The sequence below is a fragment of the Ambystoma mexicanum genome, chromosome 6q, assembly GCF_040938575.1.
Source record: "Ambystoma mexicanum isolate Mex_15411 chromosome 6q, UKY_AmexF1_1, whole genome shotgun sequence".
In the NCBI taxonomy this organism is placed as follows: Eukaryota; Metazoa; Chordata; class Amphibia; order Caudata; family Ambystomatidae; genus Ambystoma; species Ambystoma mexicanum.
Window position 1 is genome coordinate 831,985,266 of NC_090937.1, and position 19,879 is coordinate 832,005,144.

The window sequence follows — 19,879 nt, forward strand, 5'->3', positions numbered from 1 at the left end:
TATTTGTATTTTATTTTCTTAAATACTGGAGATTGTGGTAATCATTTTGAATCAATGCTAAAAACAAAATGTTCTCAGATTTTATTTCCGTCAATATGTTCCCATCTGCAATGGCCATTATTTATCTGCCACCCATAATTTCAAGTTTATGCTATCGGTGTCCAAACACCCATTTTTAACTGAAGTCATGTTTTTTTTGTTGCTTTAATTAACAGGGAATTGCAATCTGAAATCCAAACAACATCATGAAAACCACTGTTGCGTTTGCCAGTCTATGTAGAGCATCATGGGATAGATACTTGAATAAGGAAAGGATGAGACACTACTGTGAGCATTGCGCAGACTGATTTCCCCAAGCCCCTCAAAATGCAAAGTGTGAGGATGTTCAGAACATGCAGGTAAAGTGATACCTTGAAACAACTGGAAAAAGGTTTAGCTATAGTTCATTTCTAAAGACAGCCCTCATAACAACTCTGGCGGTAGCTGTGCCGAGTTGCATTTTTTCCGGCACCCGCGAATGGGCAAGAACCGGGTCATGCCGAGCTCGGCGGACCCGGTAATTGCCCATTTGTGGGTGCCGGAATCAAGGGCCTCACGATCCCCATTCTGCCCCATAGGGCTGAATGGGGATGGGGACGTCGGATGCACCGGCACATTCAGAGTTGTGCCGGTGCATCCGACGTGCTCTGTTCGCGGGTGCCGTTACACCCACCAGGAAAAACCTGGTGGGTGAGACGGCACCCGCGAGCAGAGCTGATAGTATGGCGGTCTGGAAACTATGGTACCAGCATGCTTACCGGTACCGTAGTTCCCGGACCGCCATGTTGTAATGAGGCCCAATTCCTCAATTTTTAAATGGAAGACAGTCAGTAGCTGGAATCCGTTTAAAACAATTAGGCAGACAAGGACAAGTTTCTTCAATCAGCATAGATGACAATGTGACTGCATTTTTGTGTGCACTAACTGCTTATTGTTCAGATTGTTGAGGCCATTCTTACACCAGACATTAAAATTGACATTCATAGAGCTGAAAACTATAGTTTTTCTCCCCGTTCAGATGATTTGTGGCCCGATTCATGGAATATTTGCCCAGTTCGAAGTGAATTTGCACTGCTGACACAAATCCTGATTCATGGAACCGTGCAAAGTGTATTTTTGCTGTGCACTGTCTGGGCAAAGTCATTTTGTACTGCACAAATGACTATGTGCTGACTTTGCCCGGACTCTGAAAAAATACACTTTTGACTCAGGGTTTGTGTCGGTAGTGCAAAGTCACTTTTCAGCAGCGCAAATTCACTTTGAATCGGAGAAATTTTCCATTAATCGGGCCCTTAGTCCTTTGGTGATGCCAAACAACTCTGCTGTTTCCGACTTCAGCTTATGCACCCACCGAGATTTATTGGTTTCTCTTTTTTGGATAACAATTCATCAGTGACAGCTGGAGAATTTTTTCAACTGGAGGGGTGTAAATGTATATACTGAATATGTGGAAGCCACCAAGCAAAGTGACGGAACCTGAACCAAACCAACAGCCACAGCAAGGGAGCCTGAACCAAACAACGAGGTTTTGACGGGTGTTTTTCCAAAAATTGGTGCATTTTACAGCACTTTTGTGAAAAGTTAGGTAAAAAGCCATATCGTTTGCAATCTGTTTTGTTTGGTAGCACATGAAAAAACTCACTAGCTACAAGTCTACAACAGTGCACAGGACCATTTCTCAACAACTTTGCCAACAACATATGCCAGCATATACAACATTTTCATCCTGGCTGTGCCCATACATGTCTATATAGACTGCACCAATATATGCTACTATTACCATATTAGGAATACCAGTCAGTAAAACATACCATGTCACAAAAAGAAAGTATCTCCAAACTGGCCGTACCAACATAAGCCAGTGCATGTGTAATCACACTTATGTTTGCTTTTACCCTTACTGCTGTAGCAATGTGACTCCAAAATCCAATGCAAAAAAAAGCTCCAAAGGAGAGTAACTGAACTTTATCAGAAATGCACGCTTATTGCATGCTGATGACCGGAAGGGTTTTCTCAGCCTCATGAAGCTGAACACTAACAGTTCCTTCCAGTGCTGAACAAAGTTGCAGCTTTTCTACAGATTTGAACAATTCACATAATCACACTTATTCTGTATACAAGCATCCCTCAAGATCCTATTAACTAACCCTGTACAAGGAAATCTAATACCCTTACATTCTCAAACCCCATTGGACACATAGGAAAAACACAATCCCCTTCCCCACATGCGTTATTTCCATAAACAGTCATAACATTCTAAATTTTATCTCCTTATATCAAAGAAATTCAATTTATGACAAGTCCCATTTGGTAAGTAACCTTTAACCAAGTACGTGATGTGTGAGGCTTTTATAAGAACACTTCAAACAAGAGGAGGGAGAGGAATAAATACCCATGTCTTTGATTAAGCAATAAACATCTTATCATTCCAGACGCGCTTCTACATTTCTTCACGTCACCTTATTAGCAACTGCCATCTCAGATCATAGAGCCTTCAGCACACATCCTGCTTAACCTCCTGAGAGCCAAAACGAAGCCCACACAATACCAGAAAACTCTGCCATTCAGCACCCCTTCCATGTGTTTTATTAACTAAACCCAATTTTATTCACCGATTTAACAACAAGACTCCATGCTCCCAGGAAGAATTGTTCCCTATATCAACTAACCCATCTAATAGTAAACCCACAACCCAAAGGCACAGAATGTTATCTTCACCTCAAGTAACCATGTGATGCTATCATCAGCTGCCCAAATGAGGTTTGCTTCATTCCTCCATCCTTTACCTGGACATTCAACCCTTCAGGCCATTCAAAGTTCACCTGTGCAAACCAAACTCTCTGCGGCCTACACAATTTCCAGCTATGGAGGAACGGTGATCTGTGATGTTTCAATGTACTTGCAATGAACCCCATACTCACCTAATATCCCTGAAAATGTCTCCCATCTAAACCATTATTGAATCCCACATGTACATTGTTCAGGACTACCTCACCCATCACAGTGTCTTTCCCATCGCAGACTTCTCTTTTTTGCATGCATATAGATCCTCACTTCACACTCTAAGCACTACACGTTGTACATTGCATAATTATATTGGGCCTCATTACACGTTAGGCGGTAAGGGTTTACCATCCGTTAAAGTAGGGTGCCGCAAAGGGACCTTGGTGCTAATTACGGTACCGCAATTTGCGGTACCGTAATTAGCGCCTTCCCCATTCCAATTGAGCCCTATGGGGGCAAAAATGGGAATGGGGAAGTGCCTTGGTGAATGGGGAATTACCGCCCCCGCTCACCTTGGAGTAGGGTGGTAATTCCGCCATCCTCCAAGGTGGACACGGTAAAATACCGCCGGCAGCCATGGCGCTAATAGCGCCATGTTTACCGCCTACCGTGTAAGGAAGCCCAATGTATCCCCATTACTTCTGTTATGTTGTTACGTGATGGAAATCTAAAATGTATCCAAATTAAACATAAAGAAACACCAATGGTAACATGTATCCCAATCCATGTATCTACACTGAGCACATGTTAAATTGCAACATTGTGTCAACATTGTGTCTAACCTAGCCACACATTTGTTCTAACATGACATGCACAACGTGAACCGCTTCCCTACATTGGGACATGAAACGTGCCTGCCAACAATGCCCAGTAAAAAAAAAAGCCATGAAACACAAGACATGTAATAAAAATCATGTTTGCTTTACCCTTAATGCCAAGTAAAACGTAACAAATGCTAAGTCACTGTAAGAAAAACATACTTTACTGTGCGCAAAGGGCAAATCAAAAAAGAATGTCATGCCCTCAACAACACCCACCCCTAAATATAGCTGCCCTGCTAAATTTAGGGGAGGGGCTGGCACACACATATAAACAACACTTTAGCCCACACATTGACACATCATTCAAACAACTGCTTGCTTGCATGCATGTATAAAAAGCAAACAAGGCAGCATGCATACACACATATACAGACCCATTACATAAAAACACTTGGCCCTCCTCTCAGAAACATGAGCACATAAACTGAATAGAGAGGCTTACACACATTTCATTAGAGGGGTTTCACCTGGGCATAATTGCTCTTCAATCCTTTCTGGGGTACACCTTTCATTTATTGACAGTCATTTGTTTGATGGGTTTTTGGCTGAATTCCCCCTCCTCTAAAATGCTCGTCGAAAAACATAGGGGGTGTGCTGAAGGGTATATGGGGTGGGTGGTCCGGAATAGTGTTAAAATAATGGCGGATGGGGAGGACCCCCCAAAAAGAAAAAAGAAATACCTAAAAAGAAAAAAAAATACAATGATTTGATGGACTTTTTGGGGGGTTTGGGGGATTCGACAAACAACCACCGAAAAAATGACTTGTTAAATGAACATGGAACCCTTTCTGGGGCACAGCCTTTACAATGCTTGGGCATGCAAAGGAACCAGAACTGTGGAAGAGGTTTTGATTGACATCTCTGATTCCGTCCTGACCCCTCTGGACACATTGGCACCCTTGTTTTGATGGTGTGCCATCCTCCTCAGGTGAGATGGAATGATAGGTTTAGCAAAAAACTGTGCATGCATGTGTCCACAAGTGTGTGCGAGGGATTGTTTGTGTTTACGTTGAGGAGTTATTTCTGTCTATGAATGGGTGTTTATTTATGGACCTGTGAATCAGAGATGTCATTTGGTGGTCGCCAGGCCTGCAACTCCTGAGGTTTCCCTTGCTTCCCCTAAGAATATATATATATACATATATGTATTTTTTTTTTATTTTTTTGTATTGAAGCTCCTGGGCTGTGGGCAATGTCATATGGCTCTTCCTTTCTGGCGTGGCTGGATTTCTTGTTAAGGCCTCTTAAAAAATGAGCAGTGACCCTACATAAGAAAAGAAAGAATAGGAATAACAAATGATTTGTACTTCTGGAATTCTATACACTAATTGCTAGACTCATTAAAGGTTTATTTCTGGCACACTTAAGGGGGTGAGTCACTGATTTCGTCTGTTCTTAAACACCTCAAATTCACAATGCAGACAACATTTCCAAAAAGCAATTAGAGTAGAATAAGCATCCATTTCAGACGAGGTATTTTGCTTTTCGCAAGTTGCAGTTATAGCATTTTTTTTTCTGGCATTGTCTCTTTTACGATCATCACAAGACATTCCATCTCGGTGTCCTCGGTCACTTGATAAAATCCTTGCGCCTAAAAGCTTGTGTACAGTGTAGAAATGTTTGACCATAGCACATTAAGTGCCCCTTGATTTAATTGTGCTACAATGAATGTGTTGTTGTAATGTGCCTATCTTTCCTATCACCATGGCAAGCTGTTCAGGATGTTTGTTTGCATGTATGAGGTAACGAGTGCACAGAGTATGGGATGTCAAGTGAGTGCGCTGCTTTCCCTGCGGTACTCTAAATTCTTTAATGCAGAGTTATGAATCCGCCCAAGGGTATGTATTGTGCCAACCTCTGAAGTCTGAATAGTAGATCCACACAGGCTTCACATGTGACCAACCTTGCACGGGACCTGCAGATGAACTTGCCTGCTGTTCAATCTCAGTTTAATGTTATCCACTACTTGCTTTCTGACTTTGAGAACATTCAGACATGTAATTGCTCATTTTACTATAGCCGACACCATAGATATAGCCGGTAAGATAGCTCAGACGGTCGAGCGCTCTCTGATGTGATGTGTGTGTGATCTGCAGGTTGCAGATTCGATCCTGACAAGGCCAGCTCAGCCTTTCATCCTTCTGAGGTTGATAAATAAGCAGCAACACAGGTTCATTGATATTGTATGTATATTTGTTCTATATAAAACGCGTAAGTGTAATTGCTATTTAATAACACATTATCATCATTTGGCCATCGACGTCTGCTTTCATTCACAGTAATTTGTTAACATAGGCTGATGCATACTGATATTAACAGTACATATGGTATTCCATTCTTGTATGAAATGTATATCAAATTACAGTGATATTGTAACCATATTTTTTCTATTGTACTTAGGAACAATGCTATATGATGCCACTTCCTGTTTTCTCAAGGGGTGAAAGGTTGTGTTACATCGCTTCCCATGATGTCACTTTGGGGTGGGGCAAATTACATCACTTCCTGTGATGTCATCAGAGTTCAAGGGTCGTGTGATGTCACTTCCGCTACCTCTGCCATTTTCGTGAAATTACGTCCCTGCTGTGAATACGTCTGCATGTGTGGATGCATGGTTGAGAATGAAGGCCTGTGCATGTGGAGATGATTTGAGAGAATAGGTGTTATAATTACAGTGTGCCATGCTTCTAGTGCCGCAGTGGCAGGTGTACGGGTGAAGGAGTTTGTCAGAATGGATGAGGTTCCAGCAATGAGACCGGGTTTCATGGCAATACTGTCATTAATTGGAACATCCAATATAACACACCTTTGGACAGTGGTGTTATTGAGCATTGTGTGTTTTTACAGTTGCAATACTGACCTATATTTGCACAGCCAGGATGACAATGCCTTCTGACAGTGGCAATACTGTAATTGTTTGGCACAGCCAATATGAGTGTGTTCTGACATGGGAAATGCTAAAATATGCTATGGGCGCAGGCATCATGAAAATCCATCTGAATATGCTCCTGTCTACTGTTGGGAGGTAGAATCTATTGAATTTGTCATGTGTTGCCCTACATAACCACTTGATAATTGAATGGCCTTTTAACCATGTGTTAACAAAAGGTATGCAATAAAATGCACCATTTTAACCTACCCACTTTTTACAAGTCTCACACGCTTTTGTTAATCAGGCCTATCTTGTTTATATTTTTAAATGTGACCATTTTTTGAAGAGAGTTCGGCACATACTGACTGGAAATGTTGACTGCCAATTGGTACCATACAGTCTAAGATATATGCTGCCATGTTGTATTTTGTATTTCCAATATAGTTAGCCATCCTTGTAAACAAAGAGTGAAATACCGTCTCATGATATCATGCTGTGTATCGACAGACACCCTGCTCCATCTAGAAGGAGCATTCATTTGAACGAGAAACATTGTGTAGGGATAGAGTTGGACTGCCCGACATTCGGGAGCTTTGAGTGTGAATAATGATTGACGGTGTTCTAGGTGATTTAGACGGAAGCGATTGGTACTTGTTGTGGCCACCTCTTTATCTTTCATAGGTGGTGGTTTTACTCGTCTCAGAGGAATTGCACTGCATTCTAGAGATCACAGACACCTGGCACTGCACAGAGAGGGCCTGTTGATATGAAGCCGAGCCCATGCTGCTCCCATTTCACGGTATCCGCCTAAGGAAGCTACTTTTAGGATATCTTCACAATTACGTGGTTTTAAGTGTCACTTCTCATTCGCATGTAGTGAGGCACACTTTTGAATGCAATGAAGATTGGTAGAACGCAACGTCAAAATACCGCAGCATTCCCTATTGATCTATTTTTGTAGGTGTTACTGCCACTTCGTGTGATAATGAAATTCGTTACACTGCCTGGCATCTGATGTATGCACCGCCACATTGCAAACTCTGTTGATGAAAGATAAGATGCAGTGTGAATTAGGAGAATCAGCTGTATGCTAATTACGCCTTCCAATGACACATGAATGAAAGACCACCTCAGGTGCCTACTCTGTTCATCAGATGAAATCGAAAATTAGAGACTGTGCACCATGCGACATGCCCTGTACCCATGAGGCCGTGAACGGTGCAACAGCTGAAAATGAAAAAAACATGAACGGTAGGAATTTGCAAGACAACATGACATGGTTGTCGCAGTCTGTGGGGCAGGCGCAGTTACTGCCAGGAGCAGATGCGTTGGTATTTAGTGGTGATGATTTTATGAACCCCGCAGGTTAGTGTAGAGTCAACATTTTACCTATTTCTTTTTATCTAAACAAGTTAACAACTCGTTACAAGTTAATCTTAGTCATATTTGGTGTGAAACTCAAACCTAAATAGAACATGTGTGGGATGAAAATATGTAGGCAGTACTCTGTCAAAGCAGGAGCTAGCCTAAGGTGTGATGGCAAACGGGAAGCGTTGCTGTCGAGAACTGGGCAATCCTTGCAGGTAAGTGCATACCTCACATATTACTAGTTACTATTTCTAGCTTGAGTCCGGCACCTCTTCATGTTAACCAAATGCCATCATTATCTGTACATACAGTACGGATATTGATGTACCAGACGCGTGCTCACTCGAATCTACCCCAGTAAAGAAGCTGTGTGTTTCTGAAGTGTGACTATTGTATTGGGCAACCCACAGTTGGCAATCCCTAAACAGTCCTTTGCACTTTGAATAATCAATATCTGTACACCATACTCAATTACACATTTCAATTCTTGCCTCTGTTTCTGGACATCTGAAAAAATAAAAATATCCATATTTATGGAAATATTTCTGCAGCAAATAGGGATCTTGCACGCCAAAGTGTGTGCACATTGCCGTTTGTCGATTCATGGAATTGACTGCGCAGGACTTTTTCGTACTTTGTGGGGAAATCACGCAGGCTCGCATGTGTCTGCGAGCGGCTGAGGGCCTTGTGCGTGACACCATGCAGAGTGTGAGCCTGGCTTGCACAGAGGGCAGGGAAGGGGGCGTAGCAAAACAAATGAGGAAGAACAGGAAAATGTGATCGTTACGAGGGACAGCTCGCAAGCAGTTCGTCACACATCAACTATTATGCAGAAAGACACAGATTCATGGATCCGCCCGTTGAACCTGTCGGCAGGGAAATGGCCACACAAAGCCCTCAGTCGATCTGCCATCCAAAGGCAGCCATACAGACACTTGCGAATAGGCTTGAACATGCAGAGGATGATCGGATGTTGGATTTAGGGGTGCGTGTGCGCAGGCTGAGGTCCGATCTGAGTCAGGGGTGCGTGTATGTAGTTTAGTGGGGTGCAGGAACAGTTTACAGAGTTCTCACGCAGTTTCACCAAGTTTTAGCTGAGTCACAATAAATCGTGTGCATGTTGTCTGGGTGCCGGTTACAGTTATGGGGACACTGCACAGGTTTCTCGAGATACATGCCTGCTTACGGGGGACCTAATGCACTATTATGATGGTGCATGTATTTGCACCCGGGGAGCACACAAAGGTAGCTGTTACGCTGTTACTGGCTTTCTTTTTATTTGCGTGGGGGCATTTCAGGGGCGTTCCAGCCGCAACTTGTGTATACAGTTACTTTGCACAAACAGTTCCATGAATATGTTGAGCACGCAGAAGAACTTCAGTATGGAGGCTCGCTGTGATGCTGGAAATGCATTGGAGGGACAGGGCCTCCCTGTCCTTGTCCTGTAGTTCTGTTTTCATTTGTGTTCTGTATTATTTTCTGCCCAGGAGTCCATGTGGGACTCCTGGCAGTGCAGCTCTTCCTGTTTTTGGTTTGGTGTACAGACCCATGGGATACCCTTATGGCACCCATGGGTGGGGGTACAACCCTGTGCCACTAGTGTATGTTTTTGGGCACCTGTGGGTGGCCCACAGAGCAGGGTATGGGCTGGTGGCAGCAGGTGCTCTGGGTGTCCTCCATTTTGGGATACCCAGGCCCTGCCATTGGAATCAGTTGATTCCTGATAGGAAACAAGATGGCCCCTGTGGCCTCTTGCTTTCTATTGCCTGTTCCCTTGTTTTTCCCAAAGTCCTGGGAAGCCCTGACTCTGTCCCTTCCCACCGACTGGCTGTTGGGTGGAAGTGCCATATATGGTGTTGTTGTGAAGGCCCGGCCAGACTAGCTGGAGCCTTCCCAGTGACTGTATGTTGTGGGTACCTCCTGTGGGTGGGACCTGGGTGAATGGAGTGTGTGACCAATATGCACTTCTTGTTGTGGTTGTCTGGTTTCTGGCATGAGAGACAAAGACTGAGACAGCCTTGCCCAAAACTGGCCTGAATGCAGCGTGTAGTGTTAAATGACTGGGTACTTGTCCCAATCCACATTCCTTGTTGTGAGTGTCTGAGAGGGAGGAGGATGGCCTGAATGCACTGTGTGCCTGATTGGCTGACTGACTGCATGAATGCCCTTCTGTATGATTGGCTGCTGAAAGTGACCCAGCAGTGTGGATGAGAGAGAGAATAGTATATCTGGGGACCTATCATCACTGGAAGTTCTTCAGAAGCATTCAGAAGCTGTGTCTACACTTTAAGAGTAGCTGGAACTGCTGATCCTCGACACCCAGCTGGAAGAAGAAGACTTGCTGTTGCATTTGCTTCGACCGATCTGAAAGCTGCCGAATCTGTCGAAGACTGATCCGAGAGAGGACCTGGTAAGGCGCTCTCTTCCCGTGCTCCGAGGAACCATCGAGCACTGCTAAAACCTTCGCCGAAGCTCCCTGGAAGTCAGACCCTCGAAAGGCTGCCAACCCGAGAAGGGACCGCTGAGGAGATTGAAGTGAAGCACCTGGACTTCGCCGCCATCGAAGTCCATCGCCGTGGACCAGGGTTCGCAGGTTTGTGTAACCGCTGGAGGCCCATCGAAGTTGTGTTGCCCAGCCGTGGGGACCACTTGACGCCGTGCCGCTGACGACCGGAGCCGCCCGCTCCTTTGCCTAAGAACATTTGAATCGAAGGACTCCCTTGTCTGCGCCGTCAACCACTTTATCCCGCCGGAGAAAGTCAAGGACAACCAACGTGCCGAGGAGAATCCGCCAGTGGGTTTCCCGCCACCTCACGACCACAAAGACTTTGACGACTCGACGCCCTTGCTGGGCCACAGTTCTTTACACTCTTTGCGGTCCAGAACTATCGTCAATGAGGTGCCCCGTACGCCTCTTCCCTGTAGAACGCCAACACTCCGTTGTCGACGAGCCAAGTTCGCCTTCCTCGACGCCTCTTGACGATCCGTGACTCCTGCTTTAAAGGGGGTCACTGAAGAAGGATCTGTCGACGCCTCTTCGAAGAACTTTACTCCACCAGGTACATTGGGGGGTAAAAACATTATAGGAGGGAATAAGACTATTGAACAATATACAGACTGGGCTTGTGCTATATATCTTATTTTACAGGTTGCCCAGGTGGGGGGATCTCCACACAGAACTGTAGTTAAGTAGCTGACTCAGTACTCTGCCTATTGTTTCAACCCTCTTGCTGTCCTTCCTCTCTATTGCTGGTTTCCTCTTTATTGATCTGTGTGACATTTTTACATTGCTATGGATGCAATTTAATGAGATCTAATAATAATGGTGGTACCACTTTAGAATTGTAGATCTTTGCCATTTTTGATTTTCCTGAGCACTAAGTGAGTTATTGCGACAGTGTACATACCTTTGAATATTAATTATATAAAGACTGTGTTTTCAGTAATACAGTGTGTGGACATTCCTTTGTGGGGGCTTGGGGACTACACTGTACTTAAGAACCAGCCTGCATCACCTCCCGAGAAGCTAGGCCTTGATTGCTCGTCCATTGCTACCATAATAGAGAATCTTGGCTGGGGTCTTCTGTGCCTCTCCTCTACCATATAGAGAGCAGAATTACTTTTCCATGGATCGGCCCATAGTTCCAATTCTTGCCTTCACTGAGATTGGGCGAAACTCGCCAAATGTTACCTGTGTAAATTCAAGTGTCTTTGACCTCCAACATTGTGTGTACACTTTTGGAGTGGTAACCATTGCCCACCACTCCTGTCCCTCAGGACCTCCTGCCCCACCCCCATTTACTCACCACTTCCCATACACTCACCAGAACGCCCTGGGAATCGTTCAAACATTGTTTTTCTTTGCAGCACAAGCGTGCTGGAACTAGAGAAGAATATGTCCCTTTGCATGCCAGGCTGCATTAGGGCAGTGGGAGTGTTGTATGGCCATATGGGATAAGGTCAGTATCCTCCTGTACCTTGTATTGGCCTTATTGCTTAACCTGGGGTAACATCAAACATTTTCCAGACAATCTCTGCAAACGTTTGAAAGGTTTGTGTGACTGGATTCACCCAATGTTCGTGTGGATTGAGGTATGCCAGGACTACATTTCCCAACCCTAGTCTCACCTGAAATCATCCTCACCTTTGGACTCATATGGCATGTGTGTAAAGAAGCTCACAATAACAGGACGTTATTTACAGCTGTGGTTGTCAACAAAAGAATAGTTAAATCTAGTTGTTTCTTTTACACTAGCTATAAACATGACCATATATTCCCCACTGAAAGCCTTCATATGCAAGCTGTTCTTAAATATATTTAGTATTCTTTGGATTGCCAACACCACATGTAAAAGGATTTCATGGGTAGTATGACTATCACTTATTTCTTGTGGTTCTTAATAAATGTGTTTGATGAACAAGAGTTAATACGCATGTGTGTAAGTATGTGATTTCTATCACTAAAGCCTAACTGCGGAGCAGCAGAGAGTTGTACATGCATGGAAGTGGCCCTAATAAATGATATAGGAGAGTCTGATGAGGTGTTCTTTAAAGTATACATGTTCTTTATATAGTAAAGAACGTTATGCCACTTCTAAATGCTGTAATAACAGGTGGCATTATTACCCAATTAATGCTACTCCATCTTTTGCCCAAACACAAAGAAGGTGCTGAGCTGACCCTGAAAAGGGATTACGATGTTTGAAGGCCAGGCTGTCCCCATGTATGAGGGGAGCACTTAAGTCACACACTATTCACCAAGAGGCAGAAGCCCTCAGCTCTTCCTGAAGTTCATGTGAGGGGGTGCATATCTTGATGTGGGTCTGGGTGATTGGACATTTGAGTTCCTAGCAGCGGGGTCGAGGAGGGAGGGGGGGGGGGGTTCTTCTGCATTGTATTTCCTGATTTCCAATCTGGCAAAGTCACGTCTTCTTGTGGTGAGACGCAGATTGATTTTTGGTCTGTAAGGGGTTGGCTGTTGTTTGTAAAGATGTCGTAGGAGAGGTAAACATATTTTAAGGTGATTTGATTTTGGAGAGGAAGTCAGCATAGCTTCTTGAAGATAAGGGTGTTGTGGTTTTATTTCCCGAGTTCTTTCAAGAGTCTGCCTGTACCTTGTTGGACCAACTAGGGTGGACGTGTCAGCTGTAGGGACACAGTTCACACAGGAAAGGCCTCCATTGATATGGTACAGGGCTGATTATTGATGCATTGTTTTAACCTTAATTTTGTATTTGTAATTCCTACTGGATTCATAATATAAGACAATAGACAGACATGTGTTTCTTAGACTGGAGGTAATAGGTGGTCTGTTTGAGGAGGATCTGTTTTCAAAAAGACTGAATGGTCGGGCACAGAGGTTGTACATTTATCTGATAGATGCATAAGCTGAAGGACTGGTTATGTTTGAACAGGAGCGGCGTTGGGAAAGATCCAGTAGAGGATTTTCAGGAGAATGTTCTGGAAGGGTGGCAGGGCATATCAACATGCACGATTTTGGGTAAGAGTGGTTAGTGCCAGTTCTCTTGTATAGACAAGGGCCAGGAAAAGCAATAAATAAATAAATATCTTCGTATGGTAAAATGATTGTGCTCCCATATCGAGAGATGTAATTATTTAAGTGAGTTATTTGATCAGGGGTTGGCAAACTATTCCCTTAATGTGCGTCAGTCAGCAACATCAGGGAGTCAGTTGGCAGAGTAAAGGGGTACGGTAAGGAAAGGTATTTGGCATATAGATAATGAGAACCATTAGAATAAGAAACTCACCAGTACTTTTTCGTTAAGAGTTGTTAATGCTGTGCTTCAGTTGATATCGCTATAGGCAGAAAGGGAACGTTTGGATTTGATGCGATCGAGACCGAAACTTGCAATGGTTGTGTGTAGTCTCTCAGATGTGAGAATGCTGGATGCAGACACTCAGGTGTATCCGCCAGAGGGTGTGTGCTTTCAAATGAGGAGAGGCAAGTCTTTGTTAGCAACTTTTTCTTATTGGATTCAGTGAACACGTGAACAGCTTTGAGTTGATATGTGTCTGAAGGAGTATGTTGATAGAACTTGGGGTCTCTGTTGGCAAGGTCAGGCTCCTTTATTGATTTTGCATAGTTGGCCGCATAGAACAGCTCGCTGCATTTTGTTTTTCTTCAAAGAGACAGAAAGGCATGTTGCTATACGTGGGGCACATTCAGTAAAGGCTGCAATGACCAACAATATACATGGTAGTGGACAGATGGAGGACATTTTACAAGTCTGCTGGAGTAGTGATCCAGTGTCCAGAAAACACTATAAAGAATAGTGTATGGAATTTCGCATGTGATTGCAAGGTTTTGAACCTGCCTGACAGTAGCTATTTTGCAAAAATGCAGATTTGCACTGCTTGGTGGAGGAGATTATGCTTTTCTATAAGACACATAATGTGACAGTACTCCCCCTAGAGAAAGTCTTCCCTGACATGGATATGTCTGTGGTTGCCGTTCCAGTGTAAGGAGGAGACAGGAATTAGAAGAGGTTTGCGGCAGACGTAGACAACTTGAGGGAAAGGGTGTGAGAGCAGAAAAATAAAAAAAACGAAGGTGGTAAATTAGGTTAATATTCCATAAAATACGTTAGTAGATAACGTCAGGCAAAATGATCTAAGGGAAAAATTATAAGGAGATAAGAAAATAATGCATCCAATTCTAAGTGTTCTACGCTTACTGCTGTACCTGGAAATGAACGGACGCAGACCTACGTTGAGTCATTAGGTAGCTTTAGTTGACACTGTCCATGTTTGAGGTGTGTGAGGTGGGTATGGCCACCGTCTAGGTGGGAGAGGCCCACTATGGTAGTGTATGGGTCTGGCCATTGACAAGGCTTACCCATGGATGGTTGATAATGCATAAGTCTCACATATCCAGGGCTCATACCTTGCCCCTTTCCCAAGAGTGCATGGCAAGTGAGTGGCTTGGTTTAGATCAATGGAACTGTTCTGTATGATGCTAGAAGTGGGATTGATCGCTTTGCCGGGAATGAACAAGGGGGAGGAACCTGCTCTGTTGCATCTGTGCATTACAACAGGAGGGCTTTGGATTAAGACATGATCCTAATGTGGTATAATGTCCGTTCATTTCATGATCAGACAGGTAAATAGTCATTAATGGCTTAAGAAAGAGCATGCAAGAATGCCAGTGAGAGCAGAACATGACTTGCAATGTTTTCTAAACATACATCTTCCCAATGGTTTGATTTATTGTGCATTAACAAAATGGCATTTATCTGTAGCTGCAGCCCCACGTGGCCCGGCTAGTGGGCTACCTGGTCACTCTCTGAGGGAAAAAAAGGAACAAACAGAAATCGCAGAGAGACATTTTGGATTGATAAACTCTGTAGTTTGGTCCCGAGCGGTCTGAATGAGGAGATCAATTACCACTGTTATATTTGATTGTGATACTACTGTTCTGCCTGTGTTAAAGGTGTATGCTTTGCCATGTTTTCACACATAAGGGTCTCTACTGTTCCTCTTGTGACTTTACTGTTTCTACTGTTCTTTCTGTGCTTGAGTTGTATACTTTAACATGTTTTCATACATAGGGGTCTCTTTGCCCTGTGCTCTAATTATTACTTTTTGATTGCATTGGCTATTCTATATGATGCTCAGAGTAATTTGTGAAAGATGTTCTGAACATTTGGATACTGCTCTTTTTACATTTCCACATGTTGACAGCCGTTGAGCTTAACTTGTTCGAATCACTCTACCTCATGTAGCCTTTTTTGCTTTATTTTCTTAATTATTGTCTGGCATATGTTGCCTTTTGTCTAATTATGTTTGGAGCATTCTAGTAACAGCCCTAGTGCAAGTCCCGGACGTATGTCTGGGACCCAAGGTGCCGCCCCTGGGCGACACCTTACGCACTGTGACTGTACTTCAACTGCTCATCTACGTTTGAATAGTCTTACTATTACCTTAGCTTAATTTTGTTATGTCTTGCTGTCCAGACAGCTTAAAGACCTGTGACAGTATTTTTTCTATCTTTACTACTTTGTTACTTCATATATTTATTTGGAATTTTGTCATTACAATTATGGGCACCCATTGGTGATGCCCCATAAATACTTAATTTTTAATTTTTGTGGGCCCTGGCCGACTTTACAACAGTATTCGTGACCAGATAGCCATAGGACCTGTGAAAGTATTTTTTCTATCTTCATTATTCTAATGTTTAATTTTTTTTCGGATTTTATCATCACAATTATGGGCACCTATTTATGATGCCCCATAAATACTTGGTTTGACATCTCTGTGTGCCCTGGCCTATTTTACATCATTATTTGTGACCACCTGCATAAATCTATCACTACTACTTTATTTTTTCATAAATTTTTTTAATTTGGGAATTTGTTATTACAATTATGGGCACCCATTTGTGATGCCCTATAAATACCTCATTTTTTTATTTTTGGGGGCCCTGGCTGACTTTACAGCAGTATTGTGACCAGACAGCCACAGGACCTGTGACAGTATTTTTTCTATCTTCATTATTCTAATGTTTAATTTTTTTCGGATTTTATCATCACAATTATGGGCACCTATTGATGATGCCCCATAAATATTTGGTTTGTCATTTTTGTGGGCCCTGGCCGATTTTACATCATTAATTGTGACCACCTGCATCTCACAGAAACGAGGTGGTCACATGCTAAACAAAAGAACCGTTGCCTAGACAACGGCTTCACACTGCAGTCTGAGTCACTGCCCTGCAGCTGCACAGTGGAGGATCGTTTCTCTCTGTGTATTACAAGGTAAGAATCTGATTACAATCCTTCTCTTTGACCAAGTATGAGTGTAAAACACAGTATCTAATTGGATCTTTTATGATCCACAGATTGGTTTCCTTGTAAGCACGAGTGGATTTTCTCCATGCCTTTGTGCATATTGTCATTTACAACCCACTGCTGAGTGGGCATGAACGCAGGACGTTCTGTTTTTCACCACTGACCACACCAATGAGGTAAATCCACACCTAATATTCTTTGGTTTCATTTATTTACCTTATAAACCACTTACGGCATTTTTCTTTTTCTTTTTTCTTTTTTGCTATTGATATTTACCCATGATGTAACATCTACTAATTGGTATGTTTCCTTTCATTTTTTTCAATGTATGTTTCGTTTGAATTGTCACCATTATATGAATTTATGTCACATACTTGCATTTGTTATGTTATATACTTGCTTGCTGGACTTATATAATTAGACTCGCCCTGATGAAGGAAATAATTTCCGAAATGCATTGGCTTTTTTAGTCTAATACATGTGGATTGTGGCAACTGCTTCCTCACTAAGGATTATTAGTGATAGCTTTTTGTTTGAACTATTATGGATAAATCATTTTTGATATGAATCAGAAAGACTCATCTTCCTTTCTCTAAGAAGTATGGTATATTATGGATACTTGAACATATTGTCGTGAATCAGATATAAATACGTGCCCATCTTGGGCCCCATATGAGAGCGGTTGTGTGACCCAGTATTATTACTTGGTCTCCAGCGTGTGTCACTCTCTGAGGGAACTCACAGAAAGAAAAGACAGACACCAGTGCAATAATAAAAGGTTTTATTTAAGAGTAGTGTGTGTGTGTGTGTGTGTGACTTTTATTTATGCATGTATTTGGGAGAACCCATCCAGACCACCATGGAGCTGATTGGAATATTAGAAGTAAAGGACAGCACAATAGAAAACTACCCTGTCAAGAATGGGCTTGCCAGGGAAGAGAAGAAATGAACACTGAAGGTTTAAAAAAATAAATACACTTGAAAGAACAGGGGAAGAGATGGAAAAAAAGGAAGGGCCTTACCCGGGGGGTCGCTGCCTAGAGCAGCCTCTGAGTCCTTAATCCATTGAAAAGTGCTGGGCGGCACAATGGGGATCCCCTGCAGAGACTATTCCTGGGCCGTGGCACCTGTCGGCCTGCCTGGGGACCTGAACGGACAGGCCCCAGATACATTTATGGCCTAGGTAGCGTGGCAGTGGCTGCCCATGCCCATCAAGAACAGCCCAGCCAGGATCGCGTGTGGGGGGCGGCCCCGACTGGACTGCATGTCCAGGACCCCAAAGGCCTGCCTTGTGGCCTGGCATTGAGAAAATCTCCCCGGGCTTCTGCGACATATGCAGGTTGCATAGACGCACAGCATAAGCCCTGGTTTGGCCGCCACAAACCAGGGTGAAGAGGAGGTGGTGTGTAAGTCCTGGGTCACTCTGTTGAGTGGCCCGGTTGAAGAAAGCCCTGGGCTGCCCAGCAGATTGGCCCGGGTGAAGACGCAGCTCGCTTCTGCGTTTCCACAACTCATTGCTGAAGGGCCAGGAGGAGGCCTGATGCTCTGTTATGAGTATGGTGGCATCCCCATAGCAACGGGGATGCCACCGGATCTGATAATGGTGCCCGGGCCGCGTGGCGACTTCGGGTGGGCCACCAGCCAATGGAGTTCACCCATAGACTAAAAGGAGGCTGTGGGTCGTGGCAGTGATGTGTGGTGGGCCCCTTGTCAATGCGACCCACCCTAAACTAATATAAATACCACAGGTCACGTGGTGATGTCGGGTGTGCCCCCCACCAGAGGGGGCCCACCCTCAAATAATACATAAATAGAGCGGGTCGCGGCAGTGAGTGTGGGTGGTCCCCAGGTGGATAGGGGTCCACCCAGGACAATGTAAATAATGCAGGATGTGCGGTGGCCCCACGTGGTGGACGAGCCACCCTGGAAGAAGAGGAGGGGGCCAGGCCTCACCCATCATCTGTGGGGGAGGGTTCAGTCATCAGCCAGTGTCATCAGGAGTAGCCCTGCATATTGGACAGACCTAAAGGTACTGTGAAGTGGTGGCTGTCTGCAGCAGTCACCCCATTGTGACATGGGGTTTTGTGTTTGTGTAGTATATCAGTATCTATGCATGTTATGTATATAACCCTGCATGGTTAAATTAGGTAAATGTTAAGTAGAGAATGTTAGGGAGTTGGAATATTAGAGGAATGTTAAGTAAGGTAATGGTTAAGTAGGAATAGATCAGATAGCCATTCGTTTAAATAGGGGGCAGAGGGGAGGCACCCTGGCCTGAGGTGGCGGAATAGGTTGGCGGTCTGCCCAAGGCCGCCTTGCAAGATGGGACCACCCACAGAGGCCATCCTCTGGCCTCACTCTCCATGGGGGTGGTACCTGATTTTAGGATGGGAATCGCTTGCAACAAGCTCATCCTTAGGATCTCTGGGATCCCTCCATGGAAGGGTGAGCTGACTTAGCTGGTCCCTGCTTAGATGGAGCTCCCACCAAGAGAATCCCATGGCTTATAAGGGTATGTTTAATAAAGAGGAACCCCGTCAGGGTCTTTATACTGTAAGGATATTTGGCATGTTACAGCACAGAGTACAGCACTACTGCACAAGTAGCATTTTTTTTTTGCAGCACCACCACAAGGGTGCGGTGCATTGCTATATGGGTTAGCAGATTAACAAGGAAAGACAGACTATTCAGTCAAAAACGATTTTAACATATAAGATGCAAATCTATTTTTACAGTTAAAAGCACACGTGTTCATTTAAAAATGCACACTATTTTTCACCTGAAATGCCTATATTGCTAGAGACACATTTGAAAATTAACAGCTAACATATTAACCATTAACCTGACTAATAAAACCTTATTTTAATATAAATCACTAATAAAATGTGTTCTCTACTGCAGAATTAGGCATACTTTAAAAACCATTTAAATGAGTGTGCAGATTTTTTTTTCTTCTCTTCTCTGCCTGATTATCCGTGTTGTTGTGCACAGTGACGGCAGGAAGGAGGAAGTCAGATTTGCAACAATTGCAAATGTATAAGCGAAGCTATTGTTGAAGAATAGGAGGATGAGAGATGATGGATTTCATTGGAACACGTCATAAAGAGGGCTGAGAGGAAAGTTTTAGTGGGCAGTAGCAGGGAAAAAGACAGGGAGACATCTTTCTGCACTACTGGGGAGAAGAC

At 43.7% G+C, this 19,879-nt stretch overlaps 1 protein-coding gene and 1 long non-coding RNA gene across 5 annotated transcripts in view; one reads left to right on the top strand and one right to left on the bottom strand.

Annotated features, from left to right (window-relative positions):
- Positions 1-19,879, bottom strand: part of FSTL5 (follistatin like 5) — a 3,721,575-nt gene that overhangs the window by 2,883,300 nt on the left and 818,396 nt on the right. The window lies entirely within an intron of this gene.
- On the top strand, positions 16,536-17,384 carry LOC138515562 (uncharacterized). Its single transcript, XR_011282077.1, has 3 exons — positions 16,536-16,661; positions 16,745-16,870; positions 17,116-17,384. It is a non-coding gene; the product is annotated as an uncharacterized lncRNA (long non-coding RNA).